Here is a 14,780-nt window from a genome sequence, read left to right as displayed (position 1 = left end):
AGTTGATGTTCATGTATGTGGATTGTTAGCTGTCTTCCTGTTTGTCCTATATAGTGTTTTGTGCAGTCCTTGCATGGTATTTTGTACACTACATTAGTTTTGCTCATGTTGGGTATCGGGTCCTTCGTTCTGGTGAGTTGTTGTCTGAGCATGGCTGTTGGTTTGTGTGCCGTTAATGAACACCGGAGGAAACATCAAAGAAGCGCTTCGCAGGAGGCTCCCAAGCACTGATGATGTCGCCTTGCCAGGGGACGAAACGTTTGCAATAAAAACTTCCAGCTCGGCGAACAGAACCACAACAACGAGCACCCGAGCTACAAATCTTCGCACAAACCTTTATGAATATAAATATATGACAAAAGTGTAATTAGACACTATCCAGATAGAGGAGGTTGGAGCTATTAGAGAAAATGCTTCAGGTGTAACTTTGGTGTCAGACTTGACACTGGCCAAATATCCATGCCATCTCTAAGATCGCCTAATTCCTCCTCTGTAAAATTGCTCATCTTCCCTCTTGACTCTTCCATTCCTAAAACTCCTTTCAAAGCATTCCCTATGTTGCTTATTACACAATAGTGGCTGAAATATGTAATTGACTGTAATGGACTTCAGGTCACCTCGTGACTGTGAACATAAAAAAAGTATTTATGTTACCTCTAGACTTGAATATTTCCATTATTTCCTGTCACCCACATTCTACTGTCTGTAAACTTCATGTAATTCAAACCATCTTCTATCTGGTTCATCACATTAAATCCCATTCACTAATCATTCTTGCATGCTTGAACTACATTAGTTCAGCATTGTGAATATACCAACATACAAAGGACTGCAGCAATTCAAGAAAGCAGCTTACAACCTCCTTCTCCAAATCTGTTAGGAATGGATGATAAATACTCAGCCAGCCAGTGACACCTACATGAATGAATGAATAAAAACATTGAAGAAGAGAAAAAGAAGAGGCATCTCTGCCTTTGAACTCCATCCCTCCAAATGCAACAAGGATAGAACCATGCCCAACCCCCCCCCCAACCTGGTCCTCACCTTCCATCCTATCAATCTCTGGATAGAGTGCATCATCCTCCAGTCATCATTTCCGCCACCTACAGTCAGACCCCAGAACCAAAGATATATTTCCCTCCTCACCCCATCTGCATTCCAGAGACCATTACCTCTGTGACTCCCTCGTTAGGTCCATGCTCTTCACCAAAGCACCCTCAACTCCCAGCACCTACCCTTGCTGCCCCAAGAGGTGCAAAACCTGTGCCCATACCTCCTCCCAAGACCCCAAAGGATCCTTCCACATCTGGCAGAGATTTTTCTCCACATTCAAACACTTCATCTATTGTATCTCTTGCTCTTGATGTGGTCTCCTCTACATTGGGGAGACAGGAACTCACGGAACTTCTCTGGGACACGCACCAAACAACCCCACCATCCTGTGGCTGACCACTTCAACTCTCCCTCACACTCCGCCAAAGACATGCAAATCCTTGGCATCCTCCCCCACCAAATCCTCCAGCCACCCGACGCCTGGAGGAAGAACGCCTCATCTTCCGCCTTGGGACCCTCCAACCACACGGCATCAAGAATAACTTCACCAGTTTTATCATCTCCTCTCCCCTCACCTCATCCCAGATCCAACCTCCAACTTGGCAGCACCCTCTTGAACTGTCCTGCCTTCTATCTTCCTTCCCACCTATCCACTCCACACTCTGCTCTGACCTTCATCATCCCCACCCTTGCTGCATCTACCTATCGCTTTCCCAGCTAACTTCCCCCACCTCCATTCTCCTATTTAACTCAGCCCCTTACCCCCCAAACTCCCTCCCCCAACCCATTCTTGATGAAGGGCTTATGTCCAAAACATCGACTCTCCTGCTCCTCGGATGCTGCCTGACCAGCTGTGGTTTTCCAGTGCCACACTTTTCGACTCTGATCTCTAGCATCTGTAGTCCTCACTTTTCTTCGAACTACATTAGTTCCCAAGCAAAGACTAAGCAATGCTTCAACCTTAAAATTCTCATACCTGTTTTCAAATCTTTTCATATCCTCACCTGACCTCCATTTTTCTCCAGTCCCACAACTCTCTGAACATTTCTGCACAGATCTAATTCTCTAGGATCTCCAATTTTAATTACACCACTACTGGTGCCTGTTTCTTCAGAGATTGTTCGTGAAACATCTTTGTTTCTTACTTCTGATTTCTCCTCAAGATGCTTCTGAAAACCTTCTTTGACAAAGCTTTTTGTCTTTTATCCTAATATCAACTGGGATGGTTTGCTGTCAAATCTTGCTTTATAATGTTAGTATGAAATGCTATGACATTTTAAAAGCTCTGTACAAATACAACTTTTGTTACTGGAGTAAAATAAAGAGGTTGACAAAGCTCTCAAGGTACAGGTGATGCAAAAGGAACTCCAAATGCGGAGTATGAAATAGAAGGAGTTTTCCAGATGTCCTCTTCCTAATCCACTGCATATTATTGAGATCAGCTGATTAGAATAAGGGATTAGTGTAGCCTTTTGGAGTGATGGAGTTTTGGGTCTTTCAATGTCTAGAGCTGTTTCAAGATCCAGGCGTGTGTTTGTTGTGAAAAGAAAATCAAAATCTTCTTCACCACTGTCCTCCTCAATATTTCTGCCATTCATTTGCTCATTTTAGGGCAAAACATAGTGAGCTAAAAACTAAACCTTTTAGCAGATTTAATGACATCAATTGCTCTCCTAAATATATCTTACAGGCCTTCATTATGTAATGTACCACTTCATAATCCCTTTAGGGGTGGCACCGTGGCTCAGTGGTTAGCACTGTTGCCTCACAGCGCCAGGGTCCCAGATTCAATCCCTGCCTCGGGTGACTGTCTGTTTGGAGTTTGCACGTTCTCCCTGTGTCTGCATGGGTTTCCTCCGGATGCTCTGATTTCCTCCCACAATCCAAAGATGTGCAGGTTAGGTGAATTGGCTATGCTAAATTGTCCATAGTGTTAGATGCATTCGTCAGGGGTAAATGTCAGGGAATGGATCTGCGTGGATTACTCTTCAGAGGGTTAGTGTGGACCTGTTGGGCCGAAGGGCCTGTTTCCACACCGTAGGGAATCTAATCTAATATCTAAAGAAATGAGAGTGTAACATAAGGATAACCACACAAATACCGATACACTGCAAGAATCATACATTTTTAAAACAAAACATTAACCTGTTCAGACATGTCCGTACACCACAAGAGCCCTTATATCTTTGGAACATTACTGAAACTTGAGCATCTTGAATTGTTTAAATATGCAATTCTAGAATTCTAAGTCAGTTATTGTATGACCTCCAGAATGAAAGCAGGATTTGAGTTTGCAACCACCTCAGGCAGGCTTCAAGTTGCTGGCTGGATAGAAACCAAAATGTTGCCTGCAAGGATGAAAACAACTGGACCCAGTTCCCTGAGGAAACTCTTAATGGATGCTGACATCTGGAAACCATAACTCATGTCAACACATTTTTAATACCTCTGGATTTATCAATACTTGTAAGTTATAACCCAACTCCTCTCCTGTCTTTTTTTTATTTCCTGAGAGCTTGCTTGCTTATGTGTGCAGTTGCCAAGTGGATTTCCCAACTTTTGACTGCTTCCTAATAAATCCTATCTTTGATTTCACACAGTCAGAAAAAGGCCCATCTGCCCATCACATCTGCATCAGTCAAAAACAACCAAATAAGCTCATCTCATTTCCAGCCCATGGTCCTTTAACCTTGTATGTCTTGACATTGCAAATGCACATCTGAATACTTCTTTTAGATGTTATGAGTGTTTCTACCTTTACCACCCTTATAGGCAGTGAGTTCCAGATTCCCACCATCCTCTGGGAAAAGATTGTGCTCACATCTCCTCGAAACCTTCTGCCCCTTATGCCCCCAATTAATTCCTCCATCAAGAGTTCTACCCTATCATTGCCGCTCAATTTTATACAACTCAATCATGTTCCCTCTCAATTTCCTCTGCTCCAAGGAACCCATCCTCAGTCTGTCCTATCTCTCATCTTAAAACGATGAGTAGGTTAATTTTAAAATATATAAAAGCTTTCCTTGGGATTTCAGCTTTCTTCATTTTTTTGGCAGCAGGATTCTGGGTAACCCAAGTTGGAGAACAGGAAAAATTTCTAGCTGTGACAGCTGCTCCTTTTTTGAGGTATTTTAGGTGCTGGAGGTGATTTCCTCAAATTCCAGGAACAGCAATTACTGTTTTATATGCTGTTGCATTGTTTTGGAACTTTGGAGAGAAAAAAATTCAAAACAACAGCACTTTTAAAATTGAGAGGAACAGACAAAGGAAGCACATGGTGAGGTCAGTGTAAGAGAGAGAAAGAAACCCACACTACTTACTGACAGAGCAGTGAACCTGCACAATTACTGCCTTTGCTGTTTTTGAATTCATGTATCGCTGGACATTGGAGTGCGTCTGGGAAAATTAACAAACAGTGAAATTCACAACTGATCTTGGAGGAACCTGTTTGGGAGAGGTCACAGCACAGAATCAGATAAGTGGATATTTTAAGCATGTCCTTACAGTAAGTCTGCAGTAGTGAGTAGAGTGGGTTCTTTCTTGATTATATGGTTTATTGAGATATATCTCTTGATTAAACTTAAAATATAAGTCATAAGTATTAATTTAACCTGGAGCAGTGTTTTGTAGAGGAATAAGACAGTGCTATTTTCTGGGTCTGTAGATTGAAAGAAACAAAAATGGTCTTTAGTATAGTGATATGCTCTTCTTGTCGGATGTGGGAGTTTAGGGAGAGTTTACGTGTTACTGAGGATTACATCTGCAATAAATGCCATTGTTTGCAAATCCTATCAGATCAAGTAGATCGTTTAGAGAGACAGAGGCAATGAAGAATTTATAAGAGAAAGAGGATGTAATGAATGGCAGCTATAGGAAGGGGGAAAAGTCGCAGATAGAGTCACATAGATGGGTTAACTCCAGTAAAGGTAAGAGAAGTAGGCAGTTAGTGCTGGAGTCTTCTGTGGCTATCCCCACTTCAAACAAGTATGCTGCTTTGGAAAATGTAGGGAGGTGATGGATTCTCAGGGGAAAGTAGCACGATCAGCCAAGTTTCTGGTATTGAGACCGAATCTAATGCAATGAGGAGTACGTCGGGTTCCAAGAGATTGATTCTGATAGGGAACTCTCTAGTCCGAGGAACAGACAGATATTTCTGTTGCCAGCAGCAAAAAATAAGAATGTTGTCTTGCTTCCCTGATGCCAGGATCAAGGATGTCTCCGAGAGGGTACGGAAAATTCTCAAGTGGGAGAGGGGCCAGCAGAAGTTATTGTACACATTGGAACCAACGACATAGGAAGGGAAAAGGTTGAGATTCTGAAGGGAGATTACAGTGAGTTAGGCAGCAATTTAAAAAGGAGGTCCTCGAGAGTATTAACATCTGGATTACTCCCAGTGCTATGAGCTAGTGAGGGCAGGAATAGGAGGATAGAGCAGATGAAGGCATGGCTGAGGAGCTGGTGTATGGGAGAAGGATTCACATTTTTGGATCAATGGAGGCTCTTTTGAAGCAGAAGTGACATGTACAAGAAGGATGGATTGCACCTGAATTGGAAGGGGATTAATAAACTGGCAGGGAGATTTGCTAGAGCTGATGGGAATGATTTAAACTAGTAAGGTGGTGGTGGTGGTGGTGGTGGTGGTGGTGGTGATGGTGAATGGCACCTAGAGAGATAGTGAGGAAAAAGAACAATCTGAGACTGGTACAGTTCAGAACAAAAGTGAGTCAAACAGTCAGGGACAAAGCAGAGAACAAGGTAGGACTGATAAATTAAACTGCATTTATTTCAATGCAAGAGGCCTAATGGGCAAGGCAGATGAATTCAGAGCATGGTTAGGAACATGGGACTGGGATATCATAGCAATTACAGAAACATGGCTCAGGGATGGACAGGACTGGCAGCTGAATGTTCCAGGATACAAATGCTACAGGAAGGATAGAAAGGGAAGCAAGAGAGGAGGGGGAGTGGCATTTTTGATAAGGGATATCATTACAGCTGTGTGGAGGGAGGATATTCCCAGAAATACATCCAGGAAGGTTATTTGGGTGGAACTGAGAAATAAGAAAGGGATGATCACCTTATTAGGATTGTATTATAGACCCCCTAATAGTTAGAGGGAAATTGAAAAACAAATTTGTAAGGAGGTCTCAGCTATCTGTAAGAATAATAGGGTGGTTATGGTAGGGGATTTTAACTTTCCAAACATAGACTGGGACTGCCATAGTGTTAAGGGTTTAGATGGAGAGGAATTTGTTAGGTGTGTACAAGAAAACTTTCTTATTCAATATGTGGATATACCTACTAGAGAAGGTGCAAAACTTGACCTACACTTGGGAAATAAGGCAGGGCAGATGACTGAGGTATCAGTGGGGGAGTACTTTGGGGCCAGCGACCATAATTCTATTAGTGATGGAAAAGGATAGACCAGATCTAAAAGTTGAAGTTCTAAGTTTGAGAAAGTCCAATTTTGACGGAATGAGGCAAGAACTTTCAAAAGCTGATTGGAGTAGATGTTCACAGGTAAAGGGATGGCTGGAAAATGGGAAACCTTCAGAAATGAGATAATGAGAGTCCAGAGAAAGTGTATTCCTATTAGGGTGAAAGGAAAGGCTGGTAGGTATAGGGAATGCTGGATGACTAAAGAAATTGAGGGTTTGGTTAAGAAACAGAAGGAAGCATATGACAGGTATAGACAGGATTGATTGAATGAATCCTTAGAAAAGTATAAAGGCAGTAGGAGTATACTTAAGAGGGAAATCAGGAGGGCAAAAAGGGACATGAGATAGCTTTAGCAAATAGAGTTAAGGAGAATCGAAAGGGTTTTACAAATACATTAAGGACAAACAGGTAACTAGGGAGGGAATAGGGCCCCTCAAACATCAGCGTTTGTTTGGAGTTGCAGGAGATGGGGTGGATACTAAATGAGCATTTTGCATCAGGATTTACTGTGGAGAAGGACATGGAAGATTTAGAATATAGGGAAATAGATGGTGACATCTTGAAAAATGTCCAGATTAGAAAGGAGGAAGTGCTGGATGTCTTGAAATACATAAAAGTGGATAAATCCCTAGGACCTGATCAAGTGTACCCTAAACTCTGTGGGATGCTAGTGAAGTGTTTGCTGGGCCTCTTGCTGAGATATTTGTATCATCGATAGTCACAGGTGAGGTGCCAGAAGACTGGAGGTTGGCTAACATGGTGCCACTGTTTAAGAAGGCGGTAAGGGGACTCAGCAAGATGGCGGCGATTCTGTAGAACTGCTGTGGACAGCTCTGCCTAACAGCCAAGGCATACTGGTGTATTTTGCCATCCCTGGCCAACTTATGTGGTGGAAATATTAGTTTGAAACCTGACAGAACACATATTTGTTAATATTTCTAAGTGGGAAGGACGCCAAAGGGAAAAGGAGCAAGCAAACAGCAGCAGGGAGGACACTCCCCTGCAGCACCCACCACACCAGAGACTGCTGAAGCAGCAGCCTCTCCTGAACCCCCCGGGGACCTGACTGACTCACAGGAATGGGCTACGGTGATGGAGAGACTTACCTTGAAAGTTGCGGCTGCGATTGAGGAAATCCGTGGGGAGATTCGTGCCCAGGTCCAACCTATCGCATCATGCTGCAGAAGCATGAGCAGGAGATCCAGGGCCTCGGGAGAGCCTGGAGGAGGTGGAGGGTCGAACTAAGGCCTCGGAAGCTGCAATAGAGTCCTCATCCAGTCGGATCCAGGTGCTGGAGCGAGAGGTGTGGGCCTTGAGAAACCATATTGACGACCTAGAAAATCGAGGTCGGAGGATAAATCTCCGAATTGTCGGGCTCCCTGAAGGTGAGCAGCCAGTCAGCTTCTTTGAAAACTGGCAGCCGAACCTTTTGGGCCTTCACATCAAGTCCAGCAGGCTTCAGATTGAAAGGGCTTATCGGGTTACAGTGCACAGGTCAGGCCCAGTGCAGTGTCCCCGCCCGGTCCTAGTGCACTTCCATTCACATAAGGACAAGCAAAAAGTCATAGAAGCTTCCAGATCCCTGGGAAAAGACCCGCAGGCGCTGCTGTACAAGAGGTCAAAAATCATGTTTTTCCAGGATTTTTTAGCAGCTGTAATCTGAAAGAGGAAGTCCTTCAATGAAGTTAAAAAGAGGCTGAGGAACCTGGGCATCCAGTACTCCATGAGATACCCCGGAGTACTTCGTTTCAGTCACAAGGACTCAGTTTATACATTTGACTCGACGGATAAGGCTAAAAACTTTGTGGACACTTTAAAATAGACAGATTGGCCTGAAGAATATGATTAATGTTTGTTCTCTTTTCTATTTCTCCTCATGTTTTCCCTTCCCTTTTTTATTCCTTTCTCCCTAATAATTTCCTTTTTGGAAAGGGGGGAAAAGACTTTGGAATAAGTTGTTCCTATTTTTTTTAACAGCTGGATTTTCTGATGGGAAATTTTGTGGATGTTCTTTGTTGTCTCTCTCCCTTTTTTGTGTCTGTTCTGCTTCTCTTTTAGTCACAAGTAGGGGTGACATGAAGCCAGGGATGAGTGGAGTGCTCATCCTGACTTTGTCTTTTGATTTAAGGATCATCTCCTTGTTTTTTTCTGGCCTAAGGCTGGAGCACAAACCAGGTTTGAAGGAGCTGTGAAAGAGGGAATGGGTAGGGTGAGTGCCCCCTATGGGCAGGGGGAAGAGTCTTCCATTCAAGGTTCTATAGTTGGTTTTCTTTGTAGTTTTTTGGTAGAAAAAGTTGTTTATAGCTTTGATAGAGTAGTTTTTGTATATATAGTTTTTTGATTCTATGAATCTTTATTGACTTATGCTCGGTGCTTTGTAAGCAGGGTTCTCCCTCCGAGGGGTTCAAGGGTGTCTGAAAGGGGATATGGCTAAGTGTCATATTAAATGGTGCACCTGGAACATTAAGGGAAGTCATTCGCCTATTAAAAGGAAAAAAAGTGCTTTCTAGCCTTAAGAGGGAAAGGGTTGATATCACTTTGTTGCAGGAAACCCATCTTGATGATGGGGAACACCTGAAATTACAGCAGGGGGGTTATGATTGGGTATTCTTTTCATTCTTTACTATTAAACGTAGTGGAGTGGTGGTACTTATTCAGAAAAATCTTCGAATCACATTATTAGAGCAGGTGAAAGATGAGCAGGGACGGGTTGTAATACTTAAAGCCCTGATACATGAGGAGGAATAGGACATTTTAAACATCTACTGTCCTCCGGCCCATCCCCTCAAATTTTTGATTAGTGCTTTCTCTAAGTTGAGTGCTTTTGGAACACGGCACATTATTATGGTGGGGGGGGGGGGGGATTTTAATTGTCTTTTGGATGCCTTGTGGGCCCCCAATTATTTCTTTGCAGGCCAAGCAGGTGGTTGACTTATGCGAGGAGTTGGGGGCTGGTGGATATTTGGAGATGTCTTCACCCTACTGACAGGGATTTCACCTTTTTTTCAAACCCACATAAATGTCACACGAGGATTGACCTCTTTCTGGCTCCCTTGGCCCTTCTGGATTTGATTATGAGTTGTAAAATTGGGAATATAGCTATCTCTGATCACACGGCAGTATATTTGGAGGTTAAGGCCAAGAGTGAAGGGCTAGGTTTGTGGCACTGGCGTTTGAACCCTTTTCTCCTTAAGGATTCCAAATTTGTGGAATACTTTTTGAAGGAGTTTCAGGAATTCTTGACTATCAACTCAGGCATGGCTAGTAGTCCATTCATGCTATGGGAGACTTCTAAGGCCTTTGTTAGGGGATTAGCTATTTCCTATTCGGTTGGCGGAAATGACAGGAGGAACAGCAGCGTCTACTTGAGATGCGGTTGAAAGCTGCGGAGGCAGCACATTTTGCGTGGCCTCCATTGACTAAGCTACAGCGGATCACAGCCCTTTGGGCTGCCTTGAATTCAATACTGACACAAAACGCAAAGAAAGAACTTGCTTTTGCTAGATAGAGGCTGTTTGAATACGAAGATAGGCCAAGGAAGTATTTAGCTTACCTGACTAGGAAAAAGCATGCTCCCCAATCCATTACTGCAATCAGAGACAGCGCTGGGTCCTTACATACGATACTAAAAAGATTAATGAGGCTTTTCGGAGCTTTTACTCTGAATTGTATCGAAGATTGCAAAGACAGGAGTGCTAAAATGGGGACCTTTTTTAAGAACCTGGACCTCCCAGGGCTAACCTTGGAACAGGCCTCTCTCCTTAATGCCCCCTTGACAGTTCAGGAAATACAGGAGGCAGGTAGGCAACTTCAGAGTGGGAAAGCGCCTGGCCCTGATGGTCTCCCAGGTGAGTTTTATCAGGAGTTTATAGGGATTCTGTCAGGGCTAATGTTGGAGATGTACAATCACTCCTATATGCATGAATGCCTACCACCATCTTCGAGAGAAGCTAATATTTCCTTAATTCTTAAGAAGGGGAAGGTTCCTGAGGATTGTGCCTCATACAGGCCCATCTCTCTATTAAATTCAGACTTAAGATTCTGTCCAAGATCCTGGCGCTGAGATTAGAAAGGGTGTTGCCCCATATTATTAAAGAGGACCAGGCAGGCTTTATAAGGGACTGTAGGTCCTCTAATAATATTAGAAGGTTGCTGAATGTGGTCCAAGTTTGTCAGCAACGATCGATTCAGGGGTTGGTGGTTTCCTTAAATGCAGAGAAAGCATTTGACAGGGTGGAATGGCCATATCTTTTTTATGCCTTAGAACAGTTCAGGTGGGGTGGAGTCTTTGCTAGGTGGGTGAGGTTTTATATCACCACCCTATGGCCGCAGTCATCACCAACGGGGTGAAGTCTGGGAATATTAGGATTGGTAGGGGTAGTCGGCAAGGCTGCCCCTCACCATTGTTGTTTACATTAGTGATAGAGCTGCTGGCAGAGGCCATTTGTCAGAACATCCACATAACCGCTCCAGAAGTGGGATCGAGGGCACACAAGATTACACTGTATGTGGATGATGTCCTTCTGTTTTATCGAACCCGATCACTTCCGTACCCCATTTGATACAATGTATCAATTCATTTCGGGCTATTTCAGGATATAAGATTAACTTTGCAAAATCAGAGATTATGCCTTTGGGAAACCTTAAGGATGTGCCAGAAGTTGAAGGTGGCTCTAAGTTTCCTTTTAAGTGGTCACGGGCAGGGTTCCGATACCTAGGCATTTTTATTACCCCAAGTTTGATCTGTTGTTTCAGACTAACTTTGCTCACTTGCTTGACAATATTAGGCGAGATCTCCAGAGATGGGAGGCTCTTCTAATTTCATGGCTGGGCCGAATATCTCTCATTAAGATGAATGTTCTTCCCTGTTTGCTTTATCTCATGTGTATGCTCCCTATAATGTTTCCCAGGTCAACGCTGCGGAAGCTTATGGGGTGGTTTGGTTCCTCATCAAACTTACTAAATTGCAGTTCCCTCAAGGAGGGGGAGGAGTTGATTTCCCAGACATCAGGAGGTATCAATTGAGTTCCCTGCTGTCCTTTGTCTGTGATTGGGTAGGTAATGATCCAAACTCAATATGGCTGGATATTGAGGCTGCCAAGAAAAGTGCCCTCTTATTAGCCTGCTGTTCATGGATAAGATTAGGACAGTTATGGACCACAGCCGGAACCCCATTATCATTAGTACAGTCAAGGCATGGAGGGTGATGCGTCAGAATGAGGGTTGTTTATCCAATACTTCGTCACTTACACCTATAGTTGGTATGCTAGGGTTCTGACCAGGGATGATGGACTAAGGGTTCAAACTATAGGCAGCGAGAGCAGTTTCTAATCTGGGGGACTTGTTTGAGGGGGAGGTTATGATGTCTTTTGCGCAACTGAGCTGCAAATACGGGTTGCCCAGCAGAGACCTTTTCTGTTTTTTTCAGGTTAGGGATTTCATCCAGAATAAGATTACGCTTCTCACTAAGCCCTATAAGCCTAACACAGAGAGGTTGTTGCTACGTTCAACGAGCACCCTTTCGGCTAGTGCCCTCTATTGCCTGCTGGGTGGCAGGGCCTGACAGGATATTAACCAGTTATGTGAGGTCTGGGAGCAAGAGCTGGGAGTGGAGATCTCTTCTGAAACACTGGAGAACATATGGGAGAATACTTGAAAGATCTCAATCTGTAACAGGACATGCGCTACGCAGTTAAGTGCTGCATAGGGCTCATCTGGCACTAGACCGTCTGGTGAAGTTTAAAAAAGGGGCATCTTCAGTGTGCCCCAAATGTAAAATAAGTGTAGCTACTCTTACATTGCTTCTGGACATGCCGCAGGCTTCGTGTTTATTGGAGCGCAGTGGCGGGAGAGATAGGGAGGGTATTGAGGACTGAAGTCAAAGTAGACCCAAATTTACCACCTTTAGACGGGCATGGGAAGAAACTATTTAATATTCTTGCATACTGTGCAGGAAAGAATATTCTGATGAACTGGGTGTCTGAGAACCCGCTGGGCTTGCTGGGATGGCAAAAACTAATTATGGAGCACATTCCTTTGGATTTTTTCACAAACATGGTGCACCACACAACAAACAATTTTTATAAGACATGGCAGCCCTACTTGTGTTATTTGGATATAGATTTATCAGTTATCTTAACTAGGGCGTTTGTTTAATCAGGATGATTACATTTTTCAAGCCCTGGGCCCTGGAGAGGGTGTCCCGGGTTAATACGGGTATGTATACAATGCTCCCGTTCCTTTGTTTGGGAGCCTTCCGCCAAGCTTAGCTATTCTGTATTTTATGTTTTTATTTTTGCTATTCTTTCTTTTTTTGGTGTTGCTTTGCACAGTGTTAGGGTTTGCTTTGTATTATAGAGTAGGTTAGAAGTTAGTAGATAGTAGTTGTATTGTAATTTGTGTTTTTTTTTCTTTTTACTATACTGATATTTGTGATTGATTGTTTTCTTCAATAATTTTATATGTTTGTAACGTTAAAAAAAAATTGCTAATAAATATATTTACAAACGAAAAAGGTGGTAAGGACAAGCCAGGGAACTATAGATCAGTGAGCCTGACATCAGTGGTGGGCAAGTTGTTGGAGGGAATCCTGAGGGACAGGATGTTCATGTATTTGGAAAGCAAGGACTGATTATGGATAGTCAACATGGATTTGTGCATGGGAAATCATGTCTCACGAACTTGATTGCGTTTTTTGAAGAAGTAACAAAGAGGATTGACGAGGACAGAGCAGTAGGTGTGATCTATACGGACTTCAGTAAGGTGTTTGACAAGGCTCCCCATGGGAGACTGGTTAACAAGGTTAGATCTCATGGAATACAGGGAGAACTAGCCATTTGGATAGAGAACTGGCTCAAAGGTAGAAGACAAGGGTGGTGGGGGAGGGTTGTTTTTCAGACTGGAGGCCTGTGACCAGTGGAATGCAACAAGAATCCGTGCTGGGTCCGCTACTTTTCATCATTTATATAAATGATTTGGATGTGAGCATAAGAGGTGTAATTAGTAAGTTTGCAGATGACGCCAAAATTGGAGGTGTAGTGAACAGTGAAGAAGGTTACTTCAGATTACAACAGGATCTTGATCAGATGAGCCAATGGGCTGAGAAGTGGCAGATGGAGTTTAATTTAGATAAATGTGAGATGCTGCATTTTGGGAAAGCAAATCTTAGCAAGATTTATACATTTCACAGTAAGGTCCTTGCAAGTGTTGCTGAACAAAGAGACCTTCAAGTGCAGGTTCATAGCTCCTTGAAAGTAGAGTCATGCGATTCTGGTCTCTTTTCTATCGGAAAGATAGAGTCAGAGAGATGTACAGCTCTTTCTCTTATATCTTTTCCCTCTCACCCTAAACCAATGCCTTCTAGTTCTGGACTCCCCCACCACAGGGAAAGGACTTTGTCTATTTATCCTATCCATGCCCCCCATTATTTTGTAAACCTCTATAAGGACGCCCCTCAGCCTCTGACGCTCCAGGGATAACAGCCCCAGCCTGTTCAGCCTCTCCCTATAGCTCAAATCCTCCAACTCTGCCAACATCCTTGTAAATATTTTCTGAACCCTTTCACGTTTCACAATATCTTTCTGATAGGAAGGAGACCAGAATTGCATGCAATATTCCAACAGTGGCCTAACCAATGTCCTGTACAGCCACAACATAACCTCCCAATTACTGTAGTCAATACTCTGACCAATAAAAGAATGCATACCAAACGCCTTCTTCACTATCCTATACTCCACTCTCAAGGAGCTATGAACCTGCACTCCAAGGTCTCTTTGTTCAGCAACACTCTCTAGGACCTTACCATTAAACACATAAGTCCTACTAAGATTTGCTTTCCCAAAATGCAGCACCTCACATTTATCTGAATTAAACTCCATCTGCCACTTCTTAGCCCATTGGCCCATCTGGTCAAGATCCCATTGTAATCTAAAGTAACCTTCTTCGCTCTCCACTACACCTCCAATTTTGGTGTCATCTGCAAACTTACTAACTGTACGTCTTATGCTCGCATCCAAATCATTTATGTAAATGACAAAAAGTAGAGCACCCAGTACCAATCCTTGTGGCATTCCACTGGTCACAGGCCTCCAGTCTGAAAAACAACCCTCCACCACCACCCTCTGTCTTCTACCTTTGAGCCAGTTCTGTATCCAAATGGCTAGTTGTCCCTGTTATTCCATGAGATCTAACCTTGCTAACCAATCTTCTATGGGGAACTTTGTTGAACTCCTTACTGAAATCCATATAGATGTAATGTGAAACTTGAAAGAGTTCAGAAAAGATTAACA

The sequence above is a fragment of the Chiloscyllium plagiosum genome, chromosome 1 (assembly GCF_004010195.1).
Source record: "Chiloscyllium plagiosum isolate BGI_BamShark_2017 chromosome 1, ASM401019v2, whole genome shotgun sequence".
Taxonomy (NCBI): domain Eukaryota; kingdom Metazoa; phylum Chordata; class Chondrichthyes; order Orectolobiformes; family Hemiscylliidae; genus Chiloscyllium; species Chiloscyllium plagiosum.
Note: the sequence above shows the minus strand (reverse complement) of the source record.